Genomic DNA, 23694 nt, shown 5'->3' with positions numbered 1-23694 from the left:
CAGCTCAGACCCTGGGGCTGGCCCTGACTCCTGCTCAGCTGGGCTGCCACCTTGGGGAAGGCGATAAAAGACCAAGCCACCTTCTCAGAGGCCCCCTGAGCTGACCCATGGCTGGGAGTCATAGCACACACCCAGGCAAGGGTGGGGTCCCCAGGAGGGACCACCAGGTGGAGCTCTCCTCGTGGCAGGGCCCCTGAGGTTCATGTCATGATTCATTAGGCAGAGGGGCCAGGCGCAGGGGCCAGCGGCGGTGGGGTTGGGGGTGGGGCACCGGCCTCAGAGCAGGGTTTCTGCAGCTTGGAGAGCCGCTGCATTCTAACCTTTCTCAGAAGCGGGGGTGACCCAGCTGGGCAGGGACGAGGCACACCAGCCACACAGCAGCTGTCAGAAGAGAAGCATAAACTGTTCTTGGCAACAGAAACATCGCATTTCTTCCTCAATCAGCGGGTTTTAATTTATTTATCTAGCCGAGCCATGATGGATACAGCCTGCCCGAATATATTACGTGGGGATAATGCAATCTCTTATCCAGAAAACCACCATATTATAGATATGATCAAGCTACTTTTTCAAAAGTGTTTGGTACCCTAGCAACCAAAAAAGGGGGGAAAAAATAAAACAACAACTAAGACATAAAAATTACATTGCATCTGCAATACTTAGTTGAAATTGGTTTTGCAATAAAGCATGTATTGTAAAAACAAAGGTTTAATGATATATCAGTGTGGCGAAAATCTGATTACAAAGCGAAAACACATACATCTAAGTGAAGTTGCAGAGCTTTAAAAAATGAGACTTGGCAAGGAGGGCCTGGGCAAGCTCTGGCTGAAAGGATGCTGGGTTGTTCCTCCTTTTTGAATCCATGAAACCCTTTCCCCCACTCCCAGCTCTGCGACGCAGACTCAGCCCTGACCCTGAGCATGCAGCAGAAACTCCTGGAGTCCATAACCTTACACGGACGGCAGGTGGCTGCCCGGACATGGGAACCATCGGACAAGAAAGTGGGATATCTCTGCCCCCAAACGTTGTGTTTCTTGCTGTGGAATTACAGGTACCTGGGGGATGGGGGGGGGAGGGGGTGGCAGGACGGCTGCGCCTCGAATTCTGTTGACCTGCACTTGGGTTGTTATGATACCACCCAGGGCCTGCCAGTCACCAGCTGGGGTGTGAGGGGTCCCTTAGCAATCACGCTGCGGGTTTGCACGGGCTGAGAACCCGAAGATGTGGGGGCTCCCAGAGCAGAAGCTCTTCTTGAGGCTTTTGTTCTATAATTTTTTTCTGTGGCCCATCTCCTCACTGGCTGGAGCACCGCGGGGGGCCAGGCAGGACTGGGTCTAATTTGACTGGGAGTCCCACCCCCGCACAGGGCTTGGCACCTGGTAGCCCTCACTCAATGAGCTGATTAAATACCTAAGTGACAGGCTCCAGACCAGGGGAGGAGGGCAGAGAGATGAGTAAGAGAGGGCCCTGCCTCGGGGAAACTAGCAGTGTGGTTGGGGGGAAGGGAGAGAGTAAAGGGAAGGAGAGAGAAAGGGGAGGGAGAGAAAGGGGAGGGAGAGGGAAAGGAGGAGAGAGAAAGGGGCAGGTCGAATACTCAGCGGGCCTTCCTTCCTCTTACCTCCCTCTCCTTCCCAGGCCCCTTACCTCTGTGCTTCCCAGGTTCCCTGCTACAGATCAACGCATCCCGTGGAAGTGCCAGGCATATTGTCTCGAGAGGTATTATACTTTCATTTCACAAGAAAATAGCAGGCAGGGAATGCTTAACCCAAAGGCATGACCGGGAGGACGGAGGAGCCGCGACCTCTGGTTGAAGGGGACAGGTGCCCTGCAGCTGCTGCTGCTCACGCAGCAAAGGATGACACATTTGCATTTCAAACATGGATGCACGTGCTCCTCACTGACTATATTTCTTGACCACTGTGGATCGTCTTTTCAAATGAACTGGGCCTTTTAGAAGGGATGGGGCCTGCAGACTTCACTGGGGGAGGCCAAGGGTGCAGGGTCTTGGAAGGAGGCCGTAAGAGGGAAACGTGGAGAGGGAGAGAGCAGAGGGAGACCCTCAGGAGGCTTATGTCGGCGGAGAGCACCCTCAGGGAGGTCTCCACAGCAGGAGACGACACTCGAGGTCTCAGGAGAGAAGCGGAAAGGCAAAGGCAGAGAGCGGCACGACGCTTTGACACGGACTGAATGGACCTAGGGCAGCGTCGGACGCCCTGCGGACGCCAGGTAGGGGCACACCTCTGGGCCCGGGCACTTCTCGTGGGCTTGGTGGACACAAGGCTGGGCTCCTTCACAGCCGGACAGAGCCAGCACCGGGTCACGGTGAGACACCAGGCTCCTGGGGACAGACCTTTGGTTTCACTTGAACAAGCCTTCCCTCACCTGCTCACGCCCGGGTCTCCAAACGCGTTCCTCGCGGCTCCGTGGAAGAGCTCTGTTTCCACCAGCGACAAGACCACCGTGCTGGTCACGGAGACGGGGTCAGGCCCAAGAGTGGGAAGCTCTCTCTACCTCTCTTTCCCCTGGAAAGACGTGTCAGGGGTCGGAGCACAGTGTCCATAAAGCCATAAGCCATGTAGGCCCGAGATCTCCTTCGGGCAGCGTCGGCTCCGCTTAGGGAACCAGGCCCAGTGTGCCCGGCCTGACTCCAGCCTCCGCTGTGCGTAGCGATGCACCAGAGCACAGGGCCTGGCTGCTCACAGAGCAGGGAACCCTCTGCCCGGCTGCCCTGCACTCTGCCTACCTGTGGCTCCACTTCTGCCCTGGCGATGCCCCATGTTTCTCTTCCGATCCCTGCGTGGTGCGTGACCTCGCGGACAGGCCTCCTGACATACGACTGGGGCAACGGCACGCACAGGCAGCTCAGCAAGGACAGAATTTACAACTTACAATTTTCTGTGACATGGTTCCCAGGGTGGGGAGGGAGAGCAGGAACAAGAAGAAAGGCAGAAAGAAAGAAAGCCAAGAGAAGGAAATGTGATTTCAAGTGTATTCACGATGTATCTGTTCCCCCCTGTGGCTGCGGGGAATGCCAGTCCTGCTGCAGGACGGCCTGGTACAGGAGCCAAAGCCTTAACCTCCCCTTTGCTGGGGCTGCCGGCCCTCCGGCTGCTGCCTGGCCTGGCAGCTGCTTGTTCTCAGCCGCTGGGCAGGACATCACGGGCCTCCTGGAGGTGGGTGCCCCCAGCCCACAGAGAGAGACCCTGGCCCTCTCCCCCCCACACAAACAAAACTCTCTGGAGCCAACGTGAAACAAAACATTTGCAATCTGTGTCCTTCCCGCTCCTGCCGCCTTCTCCTTTATCTGATGCCTTCCCTTTGAAACGCTGCAGAGCTCCGAGGGGAAGCGAGCGCTGGGGCTGTGGAAGGAGCCTTTTGGAAATGTCAGTTCCGCGTTCGCGAGCCAGGGCAGCCGGCCAACCAAACGCCGAGCGGCCGCCCGTGCCATTTGCCGATGGGCGATGGGCGCCGTCCACAAAGGAATCGTCAGCGTCTCCGGTCTGCGCGGCCCTGCACAGTTTGTAAACGCCCTTCCTCACACATTTGCCTGTTCAATCCGCTTCCGCCATTTAATCAAGGGTCCTTTAGCTTCCGGAAGGAAAGGGGGCACAGTGACCTTGGGAGGCGTGGAGGAAGCCATTAATCAAAGGTTCTCCGCAAAAGAGTGGGGAGACGCCAACTCGTAGGCCGAGCATCAGATTCCAATTAGCACCCAAGACTGTGTCCCGGGAGGAAGGGGTTAATGCCAATGTCACCGAGCAACGGAAACACAGGGAAATTCATTCCCGCAGCCCGGCCTTCGACAGGCAGCCATTTATCTATACGTTCAGCTCGGCGCTCCCTCCCCACGCCGCGCGGCGAACAAGTCATTGTTTAAAAATGTCACGATACTAATCAGCTTTTGCAGCAAAGATATGAAAAATGTATTGCAAGATCAAAAGGATGATATTGTCTCCCCGAAGATTACACATTCCGCCCACAGAAAAGGGCTAATCTGATGTCCTCAGAGAGGAAACAGGTAAACATTTTCAACATTACTTCAATCTGTGTTCCATTTCTCTGAGCCCGCTCAGGAACGCCGTTATTTATGTATAAACAGAAAAGAATGATTTTCGTCCTTAAGAACTGAGTCATGGGAGCCTGGAAGCATCTGCCGGGGGCTTTGCGATCCCAGCCGGGACCCTCGAGAGGAAACACAGATGTCATTAGCCAGCCTTCCCGGCGGAGACACCCCGCCATGCCTCCCGTTCCCGCCCGTCTCCACCCCGGCTGGAAGGGAGGCTTGACGTGGGCCAAGGTGGCGTCCTACCCCATAGATTTCACCCGGGAGCCTGGGCTTTCCTTCATGCGGCTCAGGAGAGGTGCCCTGGGGTTGGAATCCTGGCCTTTCCACATCTGGCAAGACATGTGTCCTCCGAGTCTGTGCCCTGCTGTGAAGTGGGCATGACCAGGCCTGCGGGGTGTGCCCAAGGCGACGGGCCACTGCTGGCCAGTCCTGAGGGCCGTCGCTCGGATGGCTGCTATCAGCAGGGGTGTTATCATCAAACACGCAGAGGCAGTGGGGGAGGGAAGAGGCCAATGCTTTGAAACCTGCAACTCTTCAGATGTTTCCGCGAGTGTTTTTTGAACAACCTGCTGTGTGCTTAGGCCTTGGCCAGCCTCCCGGGAAGGACACGAAAGGACGTGAAATGTGGGGGTCAGTTTCATATATGCTAGACGGGGCGGGCAGAGGGGAACGTCAATAACTGGCTTCTGTCGCCTTCAAGCCAAAAACGGAGCTGGTGCTGACGGACAGCTCAGATCTCTGCCTCTCTAAGGGGAACAGCCTTGTCACCTCCCTGTCCCCCAACAGACCCCCACCACTTCCAACGAGGGGTGCAGGAGGCTGAACCCTTCCGCGGTTCTTTCAGCTGTAGGCTTCCAAAAACTGAGGCTTTCCCACTGTTCCCCCCCGCCGCCCCCCGCCCCCGTTTCCGTGGGTTATCAGTAACCACCTTGCCAAGACCTGTACGTGGAACTGATACCACAGCAAGAGCTACTCAATTTGTGGTACAAGCAAATGTGATAATGAACAGATAATAAATTCTAGTTCTTAAAGAAACATGTGCTTCCTTTATCCGAAAAAAAAAAAAAAGACACTAATTCGAAAAGATATATGCACCCCTGTGTTCACTGCAGCATCACTGACAATAGCCAAGCTATGGAAGCACCTAGATGTCCACCAAAGACAAATGGATAAAGAAGTGGTACTTCTTCATGATGAAATATAACTCAGCAATAAAAAGAATGAGATCTTGGGACAACATGAATGGATCTATAGGGTATTATGTTAAGTGAAATAAGTCAGAGAGAGACATATACTATATGATCTCATTTATATGTGGAACTTAAAGTATAAACAAACAAACAAACAAACAAAACAAAATAGAAACAAACACAGATACTGAGAACAAGCTGATGGTTACCCAAGGAAAGCAGGGATGGAAATATAAAAATAAACATTGTCTAAAATGTAAAGTCTAAATACCAAAATTTCTTATTCTAAAATACTGTTTTGTTTTGAGAAATCTACTTACACTTGAGGAAAGTCAATCAATAAATATCATCAAACATCTGTTGAGTGAACCAAAGAGAGTTAAAAAAAAACACACACAAGACAGTCCTTGTCCTCAAGCAGAGGCTATTCTGAGGCGATGGGACAGACAGAAGAGGACTCGGGTGGGTTTCCGGAGTCCGAGGTTGTCTCTGGGACAGAGGGCACCGCGAGGTCACGAGTGGGCCAGGCTCAGGCTGAATGTCAGCGTTAAGTTTAGTGACAGGAAATGCTTTGGCTTTTATTTCTTCTTTTGGCCTCAATGTGCTCTGGGTTATACCCCTTGACCAGTGAATTATGTTTTTGGATGGCCATCGCCCCTTTCCTTTGAGGACTCACGTGACACTCTCCCCCTTCCCATCACGGACACATGGTCCTATGCCAGTGCTCTTTCCAACAATGGCTGCAACGAGGCTGATGGAGGTGACAGCGCCCCCTGGTGGGGAAGTCTGCCTGCCCTCTGTGGCTCTCAGAGCCAAAGCCCTGCTCTGCCCAGCCAGGACCAACCTTCTCACACCTGGCTGTTGTTTCCCACACGACACACATTTCATTTTGCCTGTGGGCTCTCTTTCTCAAGAGCCTGGTAGTAGTCCTAGGTCCATCTCCATTTTAGAAAGAAGGAGCAGGGCATGTTTTATAATGAACCTGGGAAGAAGAGACGTCCAATGGGGCTCGACACCACCTGGAGGACCCTCTCTGAATCGGACAGTCTCTTGGGAAACTTGCCACAGGGGCAGGCCTGCGTTCCAGTCACACCAGCTGGCTGTGTGACCTCCGGCCAGGTTCTGTGCCTCTCTCTCTGAAACTCAGTTTCCTCACTTGGCAAATAGGGGCTTGGACTCAATTATCAAACTCCTCCCAGTCTTGCATGCTATGAGGTTAGCCTCTCAACTCCCTGAAAGTTACACCAATCAAAACACCCACAAAAACAAAATTTCCTCTTCCATGTTACTGTTTTACTCGTAACACTGGGTTCTCTGATATTAACCACTCGTGTGAAGTATTTCTTAAAAAAAAATCCTCATGCAAGGGGTGAGGACATTTTTTGCCCATTGGTTGCCTCCCACATGGGCCAGGAATCAAACCTGCAACCCAGGTATGTGCCCTTGAGCAGGCCTGGAACCCATGACCCTCCGGTGAGCAGGCCAACGCTCTAACCACTGAGCAACACTGGCTAGGGCTGTGTGAAGTATTTTTAAACCACATTAAAGCTTACATAACGTTTTAGAGGCTCATCTATAAATCAGCCTCCATTCTAGGGAACATGCCTGTGAAAAACTGTATTTTAGTTTCCCAAGATCCACCAAAGGCCTCTCCACAGATGACAGCCTGCTGGGGACAAACCCTCTCGAGGACTGTGGACAGCTTGCCCAAATCACTTATTCACAAGCATCCATTTATCTATACGTTCACCTGTCAACGCTGCTCTGCTACTAAAATGTCTAACCCAGAGGGAAATGCCATACTAGTGTGGGTTTTAAGGCCATGTCTCAATCTCGGACCCTGCCGCCCACCCTCCCTGTCATCACAGACTGATGACTTCAGCGCCGGCTCTTCAAGAACAACGGGGCGATTCTCACATCCTCAGCAGTTTGGGTGCTTGCCGGGGCCCTAACTCAATTCTCTAAGTACATTACTGGGGCATTGACCAATTTCCTGCTCCACATACCAGCTCCACAGTGTAATCTCCCAGTGTTACTTCACCAACGTTTGTTGCTGCAAATATGTGTCCTTAAAACATCTTGAGATGAATGCAGATTTGGTTTCCCTCAAACCCAAAATCAGTCAATCAATCAAACAATCAATCCAGATTTCCAAAGAAGCTCTGTGGTTAGAAACCCTGCCGAGGATGGACCAGACACACCTGGGGTTTGTATATTTCACACCTGTGCTCGGGGAGACGGCCGGTGCTCAATCCTGTGCACTATCACACTATGCATATCTAAGCACGTCACACGATTTAGATGATTTGTTATGCCCACTCCCTCCTCTGCCATCATTACTGCCAGCCGAGCACCCACTCCACTTTCCACCTCGCCTGCCAATGCCCTTCCCGCCTGGCTCTGCCCACATCCATCTCCTCTGAGCTCCTTGAGGCCACAATTCTGTTCCACTTAAACGTGGGAGAATGAATAATGCTCTTCGTGGTGTCCTGCTTCACTCATTGTCACTCCCTGTGCTGCGTTTTCCCCAAATAGAGAGAGCAGGCCGCGAGGGCAGACCCTGCACCACACACCCCGAAGCCCCAGCAGGGACTGAGCCCCGTGGGGGCTGAAGCACACGGGGCAGCGGGGGAATTAGTGGGAGGCACTAGCACAGCAGAGGGCCTGGATTTCCAGGCACAAGGACCCAGAACAGTGTCCCCTGCCTCCCATCCCCGCCGCCCAGGGAAGGGGCTCTCACCATCACCCCCCAGCCTGCCTCGCACAGGGAAGCCACGGGCCGGCCCCGCTGTGCGGAGGAAAGTGCCCCCTGCCACTTGAGGGGCACGTCCTCTCCGGCCGGGCCCGGCATGGACCTGGGCCTCAGGCTGGCCCGGTGACAGCAGCTGCGCGGACCTGAATGGAGGGACAATGCAGCCTGCTGAAGGTGGGAAGAAAAAACCTTAATGACGCGTCTGACAAACCAGCATGCAGACAAGCGTGACTAAAATAAATTCCAACCAGGACGCAGCGTTTCCAAGTAATTATATCGGTGGTGGAAGACGCAGGTAGCGTGGAGGGTGTGGGGAGCAGGATGCGTTTCTGCTGAGGCAGGAGAAGTAGACCGAAGAGCAGGGGCGAAGGCTGCTGGCCCCGGGTGTGTTTCCAGGGGCCGGGCGGGGGCGTCCCAGATGGAGGGGGGTGCCTGCACTCAGGCTTCTGTCATTTTGAATTCTTCCCACCTGTGGAATCGCCCGGGCAAGGAGTCTTGCCCTTCCCTTGCATAAGGAAGTCCAGGGTGGCTACCTTAAAATACTCATCTGGACGCCACCCAGCGATTCTGATTCCGCCGGACCGGGTGGGGCCCAAGGCTGACGGAAGAAGCCTTCCCAGTGGCTCTGGGGCTGGTCTGGGTCCTGGGTCCTGGGAACAGAGCAGACCTTCTGGCTACACCCTCCTCTGTTTTTTTCCAACACATCATCAAGGGAAACTTTAAAAAGATGAGTGTTCCTGTGTTGCAGGGTCCTCTTATGGGTGACCCTCCAAGAGACCCGACCCCCACCCTATGCCAACCAGGTTCCAGTGCTCCAGGGAGAGGCTGAGTTGGATTTGCTTGCTTTCGGGCAGTGGAACCGGGAGAAAGGCTAACCTGTGAGCCTCACCTGGGAGGAAGGAGGACTTGGCCTCTGTCGTCAAAGTGCTCACACACTCTTTGAACACGGTTCTCACCACCTCTGCCTCCCACACAGGGAAGGGTGGTGCCGGGTGACCCCCCGAGTCCTAGTGACCCACTCCACCCCTCTCTTCCCTGGGGGTAGTCCCTGATTTTGAGAAGGTTGAAGTGAAAGAATTCCTTGGGACAAGAGCTTTACCCATCCTCAGGGCTGCTCATTCATCCACTGTCCATCCATCCACCCACCCATTTCCTCAGCCAGCAGGCACTGGACTCTCTCTGGGTACAGACCCTTTGCCATTCGCTAGGACCACAGCGAACAAGGCGAGGCCCCTCCTCTCTCCATCACTCACAGCCTGGTGAGGTCCCAGAGAGGCAAATGGATGCAACACAGAATGAACGTGAATCAGTCCTAGGCCCAGGGGCACGGAGAAGAAAGTGCCTAGCTCCTCCCACCACGGCAGGGAAGGCTCACAAGGCCAGGGTGCTGGCCTGCAGGCTGAGGGAGCAGTCTAGGGTGACGGGTAGGGGTAGGAGTGTGTGTGTGTGTGTGTGTGTGTGTGTGTGTATGGGTGGGTAGGTGTGTGTGTGTGTGTGTGTGTGTGTGTGTGTGTGGTGCACCTCACCCCACTGGGACAAAGGCTCAGCAGCAAGAAGCACAGGGCAAAAGCATGGGGAAATGAGGAGGTTTGGCGAGGCCTGCGTGCAGGCAGGCTGGGCCTCTGACAGCCCATGGGGAGGGGTGCCCCGTAGCCCACGGGAAGACTGTTCAAAAAGTGAAGTAGGTCCCCATTTGTGCTACCTGGGTTTCAGGTGGCCCCTGTGGTGGCGGTGAGGAGGGCACAGGGAGGACAGGGAGCCCAGCTGGTGGCTGCTTTACTGATCCTCGCCACAGAGGCCGAGCCTGAGCCCGGTCAGTGATGGGCGGGGCGGGCAGGGGGGACACGAAATCCACAGACCTTGCAGGCAGGGCGGCCAGGAGCAGAGACTTCCCCAAACCCACCCCCACAGGCCCGCTGCTCGCCTCACAAGCTGCTGGCCTCCGGGGCCTGCCCCTCAGCCTGCGTCCTGCCTCTTGCTCAGGCACTGCTGGCTGTGAACTAAACGCTCCTGAAACGTGTCTCACTCTGCACCGCAGACGCTTCTCTGCCCTGAGACACTCGGGTGGTTTAATTTGTTTTCTGAAATAACAAAAGCAATTAGACTAATTGCCTTCAGAACGGGGCACTCACAGGGAGCAGCCTCCACGCCGCGGGAGGGCCTGGCAGATGCCTCCCAGGCTCACCACGTCTGCAGCGTTCTGCCTGTGCTGTCACAGGCAGGCGTCTTGGCAAGACACGGGGTGCGGGTGCCAGGCGCTCACGGCGCAGCCCCTGCACGGCTCCTCCTGCGGAGAGGATGAAATAAGAGACGATGCTTCCCACCAGCTCAGCACCCGGCACACGAGCTCGGCACCGACAAGGGCACAGCAGGCCTGGCCCGCGTGCCATGGGAGTCATGCCCCCGGGTGTCTCGCACGGACTGCAGAAGACTCCGTCCTTTGAGCAGGACCAGCCTCTGGGGACTCCCAGGCCAGCACATCTGGCTGGGAAAGACGACTGCATCTTGGCCCACCCTTGAGGCAGTGAATAAGCAGGGCGAGGGAGCGCTCTGAGGGAAGGACGCTGGAGAGTTTTCCCACGAGGCTCTCAGAAGCTTCTCAGAGAGCCTTACTCACGTTGCCTGCTACGACGGAGGGCACAGCGCTGTGGACGCCCCGCCTGTTACAGGGGAACCATGTTAGTGTGATAACCCTGCACACCAGCTTCACTGTTCAGTAGGCCACTCCCCAGGCCTGATGTCCAGGTGCCAGCCCTGAGATGCTTGGGCACCAGCACGGGGCAAGCTCCCCACATCTGCTCCTGTGGTGCACTGTCCACCAGGGGGCTCCCGGCGGGCAGCACACCGTCCCAATCAACACGCAGGTGCCAGGCAGATGACCCATGAGTTATAACGAGATGCACAAGGGAAGAACTGAGAGTCCGTACAAGTGCGGGGGTAATGAAAGAACATTCATTGGTGAACAGCCAAGAAAGGAAAAGTTGAGATATCCTGAAACAGTGGTACCACCTAAGAGAATGTTCTAGAGTGGGTCAAGAAACAGAGGCTCCAGGAGAGAGGACTTCAGGCTGAAGAGACAGCTGATGACTGAAGAGGTAACCTGAATGAATGTGAGGATATGTGAAAGGCAATTAATGCAGAGTAAAAAGGAGATTCTCTCTAAAATCGATGCCAGGAAAAAGCCTTCATCGCACAAAACAAGGGGTCATGTGCTGGAGGCACAGAGAATGAAGTGAAATATTAGGACGTACTTTGACTTGCCAGAGGACACTTTTATAGTCACAATAACATAAATGTAATTTATTTGTCCTCAACTTCTGGAGTCAGCTTGTAGATCAATGATGGGAGGCCATCCAAATGCTGGCATGGCAGGGGCAGAGCCTGGTCACTGAGTCCAACCCCAGCCTTTAAAGATGGATAAGCCAGAACCGGAACAGGAATGTGATTTCCCCAAGGTCCCGCAGACTGCAGGGCGTGCCCGGGGCTCCTGCACGCCTGCCCTCCGGGCCCTGTCTCTCCCACTGCCCACCTGGGGGGCTCCCGCTGTGGTCCTGCCCCCAGGCCCTGTCTCTCCCACTGCCCACCTGGGGAGCTCCCGCCGTGGTCCTGCCCCCGGGCCCTGTCTCTCCCACTGCCCACCTGGGGAGCTCCCGCCGTGGTCCTGCCTTCTCAGCAAGGGCTGCTCTGACTTCTGCGGAGTTTGTCATCCAGTTCCAGTTCTGACCATCTGCTTCTCTACACACCTTTCCTCCTGGGAGGGGCAGCTATTCCCTCTCCGGAGGAGAGAGCCTGGCCTGCCCGATGTGTTCTGACCCCGTGCTCTGTTCCTATCATTTTTGGATGCTACGTGAGAGGCATGGATGTGAAAAGAGAAAAGTATCGGCGGTGTGCTTTGTGCAGGGATACATCAAGCACATTAGCTCCTAAGCAGTGTGCCAGGCTAGCAGCCCCAGCCTCCAGGTCTGCAGGGCCCTCTGACGGACTGGACAGCGCGCTCCTGGCTGTGGGCAGTGCGTCCCTCCCATGGCCTCTCTGGGTCTGAGATCAGAATGACCGGGCAGGCGTGGGTAAGGACACCTTTGGCAGCCTGAGGTGACGGCTGTCCAACTGGTCATGGGGTCAAGAGGTCAGCCGGGCCAGTGCTCTGCATCCAGACCAATGCCGCTCCAGAGACCCGCTTCCGGGGAGACGTCTTCTAGAGAAACCCGCTGCGGGGCGGCGGGATGGACTCCACAGGAGAGCAGGCAGACTTCAGGTCTCACCTCGCCTCTTCCTGCTGAGCTTTCTTCCCACTCGAGGCCCAGCGAGGCTCAGGGGAGCAGCCCCAGCTCCAGTGCTACCACGTCACACCTGGAAACTGAGACCTGGGTGTGCAGCATCGAGGGCGGCGGCGTAGGCACAGGTAACAATAAGTGATGGCTAATGACTGCAGAACGGGACACACAAACACACGCACAGCCTCTGTGGCCCCTGCATCCCCTCCTTCCCAGTGCCCAGCAGCTCCGATCACGTCGCCTGAGGAGAAAGGATGCGGGCAGAAGGGACCGAGTATTTGCAGAGAAGCGGTGGGTGTGCAGGGCCCAGAGGAGAACAAGGCGCCTCTGGAAGGCAGACTCTGGTTCTGCGGGGCCAGGCCCTTCCACTCTAGCCCCCGAGGGAGCGCGCCCGGCCCCATCCACGCGGCCGGGAGGGCACAGGCCAGCGGCAAACGTCAGGTTCGGCCTGTCTGTGCGAATGATCCCACTCAGCAGCTCATCAAGGGTGTCCCGTGCTCAGGGATGGGCGAACCTCCCCGGCTTCCGTGACGTATAGGCCGGCGTTGCAACATTAAGCAGCTATTTGCGAAGAAGGGCCTTCATTTTCTGCTTCCCTGCCCCGGCATTAATAAGGAAAGCACACCTAATTGCCAAGGATGGTTGAGGCAAGGAGAGAGAATTCTGAGCGCCAGGGTGAGTGGAAAGGGCTGGTGCCCCCATGATTTCTCCTAAAGGGTCTCTCCTCCGTCTTAGCAGCTTCTCGGAGGGCAGTGAACGCACAGCAACTTCTCTGTAGTTTGGGAGTTGTCCCGTTGAGGTAGTCCTGGGGTTTTCATTGATGATGTTCACTCCCACCGCCTGTGGGAGGGAGGCAAGGCACAGGGTCCCCAGGCAGCCTCAGTCAGCCACGGCCCCAGATCGTCCCAGTGCTCAGCTCCCACCGGGCCAGAGAGGGGAAGGGAATGTTTGCGTGCCTCAAGGAAAGAATTGGGACTTTTTTAAAACGCCGCAGGACGCGGGACAAATTGTTAAAAATCGGGACTGTCCCGCCAAAAGCGGGACGTCTGGTCACCTTACCCAAGAAGGCTGTGCGCCGCCGGCCCAGGCCAGGCCGGTCCCGGGCCATGGCCTTGGCAGACATACATGGGGGCGGGTGGGGAGTGTCTTAGTTGAGAACTGAAACTAAGCTCCAGGCTTCAGGCCCTGAGACGCCTGCTCCTAGACAACCACTGCATTGATTTTCCCCGCTAACTACCAACAGGTGGGAGAGAAGGGCGCACAACAAAATGTCATTTATAATTTAAAATTCTTTATTGAAAAGGGCTCCGGGGTAATAGGCCACCTTCAATCATTGCGAAGATGCCTTCACCGAGGAGGCGTCGGCGTCTGAGAGGGAGGGAGGACCAGGGTTTCCCAGTGTCCCCCCTCCCCTCCGCCCCCCTCCCTCCCTCAGCCCTCCTGTCAGAAAGCTATTTTATCTCCGGGGAAGTTTTATGCCGGGGATATATGACCAGAATACATGAAGGTCTTTTAAATTTATTTCCAATAGCCCTGCTTACTCTCTCCCCTCTGAAATATTTAGCATCTAACTCGTTCTTTCTGCTGCGAGCAAAGCCCAGGTGCAGGTAGGTGGCTCGGCAGAGCTGGCAGAATGTCACACCAAGGTAATTGTTTCTCTTTATTTCCTCTAGATAGAGAATAAGTAATGGGCGAGTCTGAATTAACGGGCGGTGCTTCCATCACCGGCTCCGGCGATAAACATAAAGCAGGAGATTGAATTTGGAGTGGTCTGCATAATCAGCTCCCCGCCCCCCTCACTCCAGAAGCCTGCCTGAGAACGGCTCTGCCTTCCCCGCCAGTTCTGCCGGGCGGTGATGGTTCCCACCCTTTGGAACCTCCGAGCAGAGGAACTGCCTTCTGTATCCGGCCTCCAGAAGAGTGTGGACAGTGCAACGGGGGTGGGGGGTAGGGGGGAGGGTTGGGAGGCAGGGGCAGAGTTCAGGGAAGAAGGAGGAACAGAGAAAAGGCAAAGAGTAGAGGCAAGAACCAAGGTGCTTGAGGTCAGCAGGGAGGGGGGAGAAGGTAAGCGCATGGGGCAAAAGCACAGGCCACGGCACCCATGCAGGAGGGAACCAAACGGAATCAATCCCCAAGCCTTCCGAAGCCCCGTCGCTGAGCTCCCAGTAAGTTGTGTGAAGCTCGATTACAAAACCGTGAAGGCACCCTGTGGAGGGCCCCTCAATTTCCTTATCTCCCGTGGACCTTATTACATTCGGCGTTAATATGCAGCCTGTGTGGGCTCTAAATGAATATTGGTCTAAGCACTTGGTTTAGCTAAAGTACACTGTTACTATCTTATACCAATGCTCTTATACCTCGCAGAATAATTTGAGATTGAGAACAAAGTTTGTTTTTCCACCCCTCCAAGCATTTTAAGCAGACAAGGCATAAATATTCATGAGTGATAGGAAAGCTAGCTAGAGAGAAGTTGTGGTAGAGAAAATGATTCTGTGAAATTTTTATAACCCAGCCATTACTCTTAACAGAAAATAATATATCAGATGTCAAATCTGCCATCCTCACCAATGGATGCCCATTTACTTTTTAAAAAAATAAATCTGTATTGATTGCAGAGAGGAAGGGAGAGAGTGAGATAGAAACATCAATGATGAGAGATAATTGTTAATCAGCTGCCTCCTGCACGCCCCCTACTGGAGATCGAGCCTGTAACTCAGGCATATGCCCTTGACCAGAATCAAACCCTCGACCTTTCAGTCTGCAGGCCGATGCTCTATCCACTGAGCCAAGTCAGCTAGGGCCACACGCCCATTTTCTGAGAAGAGAGAAGTCTCTGTCCCACCTATGTTTCTGCTTCACCAAGTCCCCTTCCCTCACCCGTCACAGTTTCTCTATTCAGGAGCCAGAGGTTGTCCTTGCTGTGGAGAATGGACCTCACTGATCCCATGTCTGTGGAACCCACTGTCTGATCATTCGATGTATATACATATATCATAACTAGAATTGGAAGACTGATTTGTAAGTTCCTTCTCATGTCACAGTGTAAACCCCAGAAATGGCTGGCTGATGTCAGGAACCAAGCAAAGTCTGGGTCAGATACACTCAGTGCCTGGTGCTGGGGTCATGGGATCCTTCAGGTGGATCAGCATAAACCCAGCTGACCCACCTGAAGGCGATAACCATGACCTTGGCCTCTCTGGCAAAGTGTCTTAACACCTGGGGCTGAGCCTGGCACAGTGGGTGCTTTGTAAACCATTTGCGTTAGTGAAGGTTTCTGCATGTTCTGCCATCACCACTCTGCTCAAGGAGCCAACAGACTAATGCCATTGATATGCAAATGTTTACCCACCATGTTTCAGTCTGTTTAAAATAACTGTTCAAATGACTCACTAATTGTCCATGAGAATAAACCATGTAACAGTGCCACATTTTTATTTTTATTTTTAATCTTAACATCAGGGAGGGAGGCTGGGAAGAAGGGAGGAAAGAAGGAAGGGAACGGGGGCAAATACATTCCTTAAATCTGCTATAGCTTAACAGGCTTATAAAAATATTGCTCTGATTTCTCAGGCGAGAGAGTCAAATTTCTCACAAATGGCCAATTAGCAGTTCCACCATTTTCTCTCTGGGTCTCCCTGCTACTCTAACAAATGCCACTCCTTCCCTGCCTACCCGCCAGATTGCCACTCTGTGGGGCATCAACTTTATGCTGACTACTCTGCTCGTGAATCCTCCTAGCAAACCTGGGGAGACGAGGCTTATTAAGTCCCCACCTTGTCGATGAGGAAACCGAGGCTGGAGAACCCATTTGGCTTCAGAGCTGAGAATCAAACTGCTCTGTGGGGTTCCTGCTTCCCCCGCCCGCCCCCCCCAAACCCCGGTTCCAGTATTTCTCTCTTCAGGAAGGCACAGGGTGGCAGACTTGACCCCTGAATGTTTTGTCTGCTTCTCTTCCCTGAGAGAACAACCGGCTGCATTTTAATTGGCTCAGGCAGCAACCTTACTGAAAGCATCTTCTTTAAACTCGATCTTCAAAACGCTGCAAGATCCCTTTTCTTTCTTTGCTGAAAAGCGCCACTTTCCTGGAGAATTCATAGAGAAATTTGCCCAGGTAATGGATAAAGCCGTTGGCGGGTACGAAAGCACACCTCTGATTGCAGACATTTCATATTACTTTGTGCTTCAAATGCTGAAAAGTTCCCATTGTCCGGCTTATGTGACTTCGTCAACGATGGCGTCTGAGGCAGATGCCAATCCATTAGCGCCAGTGGGACAGTTTCCTCTTTCCCAGTCTTACACTGGTAAATACGGCTGTAGGAGCGGATTTCATTAGGGAGCAAATTATGTTCTTCCATCGGAGGCCCCATTGAACCCCAAGCCACTTTCCATGTTCCTCCGAGATTTTACTGATGGAAAATAGGTGGGAATTAACTAGGTAACCAGTTTCTTGATTTTTTTTCCCCTCTCTCAAAATGTATACGATGGCCCCAGATGGACTTAGAGGCACATAGCTACCTTCATCCTCACGATTTATGATGTGACTGTACACACAACCAGTCTAAAAATACCACGACTGCTCATCTGAAATTCTAAGTTTCCTGGGGAGATACAAGTCGCTGGGTCTGCTTCTGTCAGCGACTCGGGTTTGAACCACAGGCGCGAGCATCTGTAACTGCGGCACTAGGCAGGGGGTAAATAATGCATTTTCAGGAGAGAGCCTTGTTTTGTTGCCATTTTTAGAATGCATTCCCAATATCAGAGGCCTGCAAATTTAATCTTAATTTCTTCCGTGATTTTCTCTTTAAGATTTTCCATGGATCCCCCAAGTCAAGAAAATGAGTAGTCTATCATCTGCCTGATCAACAATGGCTGAGTTCACCCATGTTGCCTCACCCGTTTCCTTCCATCAGATCAGGGCAAGATTTTAATTTTTCATGAAGAGTGAAACTGTGGCTTTTTACATGGCCAGATAACTGGGGTAATCGGCTCACACACAGTAATGCAGTTTCGGCTGGAGGCTCCCGAGGCCACTGAGCTGCCCTCAATTGTGGAATGGAAAGGATGCTGCCTTCTCAGGTGGAGTGGGAGGTGGGGGTGGAGGAAGGGGGTAGGAATTTGGGGGAACAGGGGAGCGATGTTTTCATAGCCTGGAGACCAGCCACATCTCACCCACAAGGCAGCCCATGGGTGCGTCTTGAAAGTATACAGATAAACATCATTCCTTCTGTCTTAAATCTTTGAACATTTTCCACGTGAAGTGAAATTATTTGGATAATTCTTTAAGTAAAACAAAAATGTCAAATGCTGGGGAAAACATCTAGAGAAGTTTAAATAGAAATGTTGAAAAAAAAATCTGAACTCCTTGTTACATGTTCTTACATTGTCTCATGTTATTTCCCTCATAGCACACTTACCAGTATCTAACACTTTTAAGTTTGTTCACTTGCTAATTGTCTCCTTCCATTGCAATGATGACAGGGACCTTCTGTGTCTTGCTCACTGCAGGCCCCCAGGGTTCAGACCGGTACCAGGCACACAGAAGGAGCAAAATACGTGCTTACTTGGGTCAATGAAATAAACTGGGAGTCACCAGCCTGAGTCTAGCCTGACTCCACTGATGACTTAACTGTAACAGGTACAAGACGTCTCTGAGACCCACTTCATTTCCATCCAAAGAGAATGATGCCATAGCCAATAAATGGAAACCACCCAGATCTTCCTCAACTAGTGGACGGTGGAACAAAACGTGGTGCATCGGCTGCTGTGGGATTCAGCAATGAAAAGGAACGAGGTTCTGATACACAGGACAACTTCAAGAACGTTTGCTCGGGGAAAGAAGCCAGACCCACTGGGCCACAAAGTTATTGTTAGTCCATTTATACAAAATGTCTAGAAAAGGCAGATCTATAGACAAAGGGTGGACTCGTGTCTACAAATGGGCATGAGTTTTCTTCTGGGGGTGATGGAAACCTTCTAAAGTTAGACCGCAGTAATAGGTGCACTGTTCTGTAAATATAATAAAACCAATGAGTTGTACAGTAAACGCGGATGGCTTTTATGGTATGTAAATTTATCTCAATAAAGGTGTTTAAAAAAATGAAATATTCTAGCATCAAATAATCAGAGGAACAAAGTCTACTGACCATACAGACAAAGTTTTGCTCAAACTAGAGATAACATCTAGGCCTCAGCTGTGCTTCAGCTCCAGCCCCAGAAAGCAGCAAGGCCAGGTAGGATAATGCCATGGCTGACACCAGGGCCAGCCCCTGCCCTGACACCAACCAATCAGCAGAGACCACAACCCAGAGGAGACACACCTGGAGAGCTGATGAATATTTTATTGAGACCCTCCCCTGAGACCTCCAGCGTAAAGGCATGCGAGCTGGTCACAAGCTCCAGTCACGGGTCTCATGATCATGGCTCTAGGCGGGAAGCGGGGAAGGAGACACTGCTGGAGGTGGGTGACCTCTGGCTGCCATGGCTTGCACCCTGCACCCACAGGCTTCCCGTAGACTGGTTTCACCAGAGGGAAAAACACCAGCCATGGAGTTGAACAGAAGCAGGATTCCATCAGCATCACGGCACCATCTTTGAAAGGAACCCGTGCAACATTTGCAATATCAAGATGGTCGCCTGAGCTATGTAAATGAGACTTCCTCCTCCTTTCTCCTTTTCCCACTGGGTTTTTTTAAATTTATTGTTTAGTCTGGACATGACACATTAAAGGACCTGACAGAAACAGAACTGAAGGCGTTCTAAAATGACAAACCGCAGGGTCCGATGCTCACAGCATCCACGGCACCCGCCCTTGATACCTGGTGGCCGGGATCATTCGGGCATGAATATAGGAGCCCAAGTACTGGAAAGAGGAGTGCTTTGGATTACGGCTGAACTTGCAGTCAGTAAAGCCTTGGAGTTCAGGTTTGTGGGAGGCGTCTACGGTGGCAACATAAAGCCAGCTCGTTTTCTGTGTTTGACCTTGAGGATGCTTCAGATTCCACTGGAGAAGGATCTCATTGTTGAGTTTATAAAAAATGAAGACTTCAAGTATATCCACATGCTGGGAGCACTTTATATGAGGCCAACAGGAATTGACTGGAGCCACTACAAGTGCTTGGAGCCTCTGTACAATGACTGTAAGAAGAATTAAGAGCCAGAACCAAAGTGGGAAGTTTGAACTGGTGGGAAGTTTGATGAGTTCATTAACGAACTACTCACAGTGAGAGAGTCTGATATCACTCCGGCCCAGCCACAGGAACGCCGTGTGCCTGAGCAAGCCGAGCGAGTGGAGCCTCGGGTGAGCGCTCTAGACAAAGACATGGATGAGGTGGAATCCAGTGAAGAGGAGGAGAAGACACTGGACAGGGAACCATTTCCTGGTCCCCACCAGAGAGGCTGCTGAGACTTGGACCAGCCCCGTTGTTCTCCCACACTGGGCTGCAGGAGGAGGAGGAGCTCCCCACCCTCACCCTCACTGAGAGAAGCATCAGAGCGGAGTCCAAGAGGGCAGGGCAGCATCCTGTTCCCAGGCCCCAGGGCTTCACCACAGTCGCAGGCACGGAGCCACTCAGAATCTCCTGGAAGCCGAAGAAAAGCCGCCAGAGAGCCGGAGAGAGAAGGAGGAGTGGGCTCAGTGTGGCTTTAGTCCATGGCCTCCTGTAGATAGGAAGGCACCTCTCCAGGTGGAAGGATTAAGGTCCACTCCTGAGGCAGCTATGAGAATATTTTGTGTGTGTGTGTGTGTGTGTGTGTGTGTGTGTGTGTGTTTAACCTAAAAGTTTCTCCACTTTATTTTTTTTTAAATGAAAGAGGAGCTAAGTTATGTGTCTCTTTTTGAATCCTAATCCATGTTTGAGGGATAATGGTCCCTAGGGGCTGCTTTTGAATCCTTTATAAAACCAACTTTGAGGATTTGAGGGGTGGAGGGTATGAATGACCAGGGTATGTGACCACCTAGTAACCTTTTTGTTATTAAAGTTAATACACCATTAAAAAAAAATAGACTCAGAAGCCTGAAAGAAAAAAAATGAAAGACTGCCTGTGTGCCATGAGTTCTTTCTGTGGTCTTTGGGAAACGCATACAGGTGTAGCTACTATGCCTCTCATCTCCTTAAACAAAATATACGTACAAGACTCAAAAATTGTTTCTCCATGAGGATCGAATGGGACAATGTTTATCAAAGCGTTTGACACATAAAGCGAGAAAAAACTGGTTTGCATCTGATGGAATCCCCCACTGCTGACCACACCTGACCCCTCTCCCCCGATCCTGCTGGAGCTCGATGCCTGGGTTTGAAGCTAAGCTCTGCCATCTTAGGCAAATGACTTCATCTCTGTAAGCCTCAGTTTCCTTATCTGCAAAATGGGAATTTTAATATCGACCTCATCGCCTCCGATCTGAACCTGGTGCAGAGTAAGCCCTGTATAAATACAGGTGGGACAAAAGTAGGTTTACAGTTGTGAGTATGGGAAACGGAGTTTATTCTTGTATTATTGTTTATCAATTATTGTATTATTTTCTATACAAACAACTGTAAACCTACCTCGGCCCCGCCCTGCATTTGCCATTACTACTCTTTGAGTTTCTCAGTGAGACCGGAAAGCCAAATGCCACCATAGTGCTCACACGGCCATCTTACTGCACCAACGGCCAGAACATGGCTCCCTGTGCGGCTGGAAAAGTGAAGTGCATTCAGATTCACCCAGGTGTGCTTTGGGAGGCAGTCTCTGATTGGACCTGAGCCACGCCCTTGCCCTCCTAATGCCTGGCTTGGGTCAAGTTCACCTTGGGCCAACTTAAATCCACGGCTCCCAGCAGCCGAAGCTGCCGGATAGCAGGTGGGAGGCCTGTGTGTGTGAGTGCTGGGTTCGGGGTCTCCTCTGATCCAGTCTTTCTGTGTGCTTTCTTCAGTGATGTCTCTCTCAGAACCTCACATCTAAGCCTTAAGCCTCTGCTCTCAGGTGACCTTCCACATGACCCTGAAGAAAAGCTTCGTTAGATGACGAGCCTCTGTTTTCCCGGGAAGAAAAACTCGATGTTTACTTCCTTTGTTCCCTTCGGCAACACAAACACTAAATGAGATTTCTCTCCCGAAGGCTTTACCCCTGACCGAGCAGCAGGCCGTGCACGTCACAGTTGAGACCTGGGGGAGGAGGGGGAAGACGAGCCAGCCCGTGGCACAGACGCAGTCCCTGCAATCCCAGAGGCCCCCGGAGTCCAGGCGGCAGGGACAGGGGCCACTGCCCATAAGCTTAACGAGCCAGCCCGGCAGCGGCGGGGCCACGGTGTTTGCTCACACTCTGAGAGCAGGCCTCTGTCTGCGCCTGCACAAGCAACGAGCATGGCCCAGGGATTTGGGCCTTTAATCCCTGCTTGGGGTTTGGGTTGTCTATTTCCTTCCTTCCTTCCTTCCTTCCTTCCTTCCTTCCTTCCTTCCTTCCTTCCTCCCTCCCTCCCTCCCTCCCTCCCTCACCTGCAGATACATTTTGAGAGAGAGAGAGAGAGAGAGAGAGAGAGAGAGAGAGAGAGAGAGAGATCAGTGGCCTCCCATAGGCACCCTGATTGGAGATTGAGCCTGCAATCTCGGTGTGCCCTGGCCAATCATCAAACCTTTTGGTGTACAGGACGATGCTCCAACCAGCTGAGCCACCGAGCAGAGCCCAGGTTTTGGTTCCGATCCTAACCGCTCCTGAGCTTCCATGCACTGCTGTGGAAGGACTCATCACAGGCGCTGAGCCACTCAGCTGGAAAGAACATTGTCTTTGTTCATTCATCCAGCAGATGTTTGTGAATGCCCCCTGTGGGCCAGGCTCTGTGTCATGGCCTGGATCTGCAGGGGTGAAAGGCCAGACACAGTCCCTACAAGCAGGGAGTGACCCCGAATTGACCCACCATGAGGAGGGAACGTTCCGCTCCTAGGACAGCAGCCTAACAAGGAGGATTGGGGGGGGGCAGGGGGGGCGCAAACTCCTGACTCCTGTCCTCGGCACCTAGGAGGGCACTCCTACAGCAACACACCCGAGAGCAGGCAGAGAGAACTGGCTCCCAGCTCCTGTGGATAATGGGTATGGAGAGCAAGGGAGAGAGGGCGGGAGGGGGAAGGGAGGAGGGAGGGGAGGCAGCTGACCCCGGAGGGGAAAGGGAAGAAAGACATCTGAGAAAGATGAACGGGGCCACACACAGCCGGGCAGTCCGCCTGCACACCAGTCCCAGTTTCACTAAAAAGGAATGCTAATCGATGAAGTGGGGGAAATGCCATGCGAGTTGTTTGTTTGAAAAAGCACAAGGGAGCCAGACTGCAATGCCAAGAGACGCAGACTCAGGTCCAGGCTTCTGGCTGGCACTGCTCCGGCTCGGGCTGCGGAGCGACACTGACAGCACAGCACGCCGCTGAGGACAGCGTGGGAGACCGTTAACAATGGCCAGGCTCCCGGGAAACACCGCGGGCGAGGGTGGGGGCTGCGCAGGGGTCAGCCTGGCTCAGCCCTGACGGCCACGGGCCCTGAGGAAGCCATGGGAGTGGCCGGCTTCCAGAGGACGCTGCAGGGGCTAACACAGGCTGACCCCCTGCCTTGCCCATCACTTCCTGCCAGGCTGCCAGCTGGCTGCTCAGAGCAGGGCCCCGCAGCTCACCCTTAGTCCGAGTGGGAACACAGATATATAGGCCCAGCTGTCAAGAGAGTGAGCAGGAGCAAGGGGGCTCCCCCCACCCCCCACAGCACAGAGCCAGGAGGGTCGGCAGGGGAGGGGAATATGGTTTGTGTGAGAGGGTCCAAGGCCTCCCTTGAAGGGCAGAGATTTGGGGATCAAAAGTGGGGAGGCTCAGAGTAGGCCCACCTGGGGGGGATGCAGCCCCTCTGGCCCCATGCAGGTAACCCACCGGGGCTGCGTAGAGGACTCTCATGGACATGCCATCTGCAGAGAAAGCCAAGCAGCCGCAAAGGGTATGTACACACGCCTCCATACATGTGCACCCCACAGTGAGCCCTCGCTCAGCGCCCACCCCAACAGAGGCTGGTACATGCGGCTGGGCTGTGACTGCACGCTCTCCTAAAGCCAGACCTTCTAAGACCAGCCGAGTCACCTATGGACGGGCTAGCCGTCCTCAGCATGGACCAGCGCCCCTGACCCCGGCCCCGGACGGACCTCATTACTTAGCCTACAGGCGAAGGCCAGTTCCCAGCCAGCCTTTCCCCTGTGGTGCCACTTCCTCCCAGAGCTTCTCGCCACCAGGTCTCGTGGTTCAGCCAGGTGCCTGCGGGGCACGGTGGTGGGAGGCCGGGAGGCTCCAGGGCAGGAGGGAGCCTCTGGGCAGAGGCAGGCGGGGGGTCAGCAGAAGATGAAACCCTTTCCTGCTGTCAGTCCTGCCACCCAGCCCACAGGATGCCTCCCAAGCCCTCTCCCAGGCGAGT

General features: G+C 53.4%; 1 protein-coding gene and 1 pseudogene across 6 annotated transcripts in view; one reads left to right on the top strand and one right to left on the bottom strand.

Moving 5' to 3' along the window:
• FSTL4 (follistatin like 4) overlaps window positions 1-23694 on the bottom strand; it is a 518038-nt gene that overhangs the window by 191654 nt on the left and 302690 nt on the right. The gene's annotated exons all lie outside the window — the stretch shown is intronic.
• LOC311622559 (pre-mRNA-splicing factor 38A-like) lies at window positions 19043-19684 on the top strand (annotated as a pseudogene). The gene has a single exon. The product of its transcript is annotated as a pre-mRNA-splicing factor 38A-like (transcript).

The sequence above is a fragment of the Pipistrellus hanaki genome, assembly GCF_964339955.1.
Source record: "Pipistrellus hanaki genome assembly, chromosome: 5".
In the NCBI taxonomy this organism is placed as follows: Eukaryota; Metazoa; Chordata; class Mammalia; order Chiroptera; family Vespertilionidae; genus Pipistrellus; species Pipistrellus hanaki.
The sequence above is the reverse complement of the archived record's forward strand: the minus strand, read 5'-3'. Positions and strand labels throughout refer to the sequence as shown.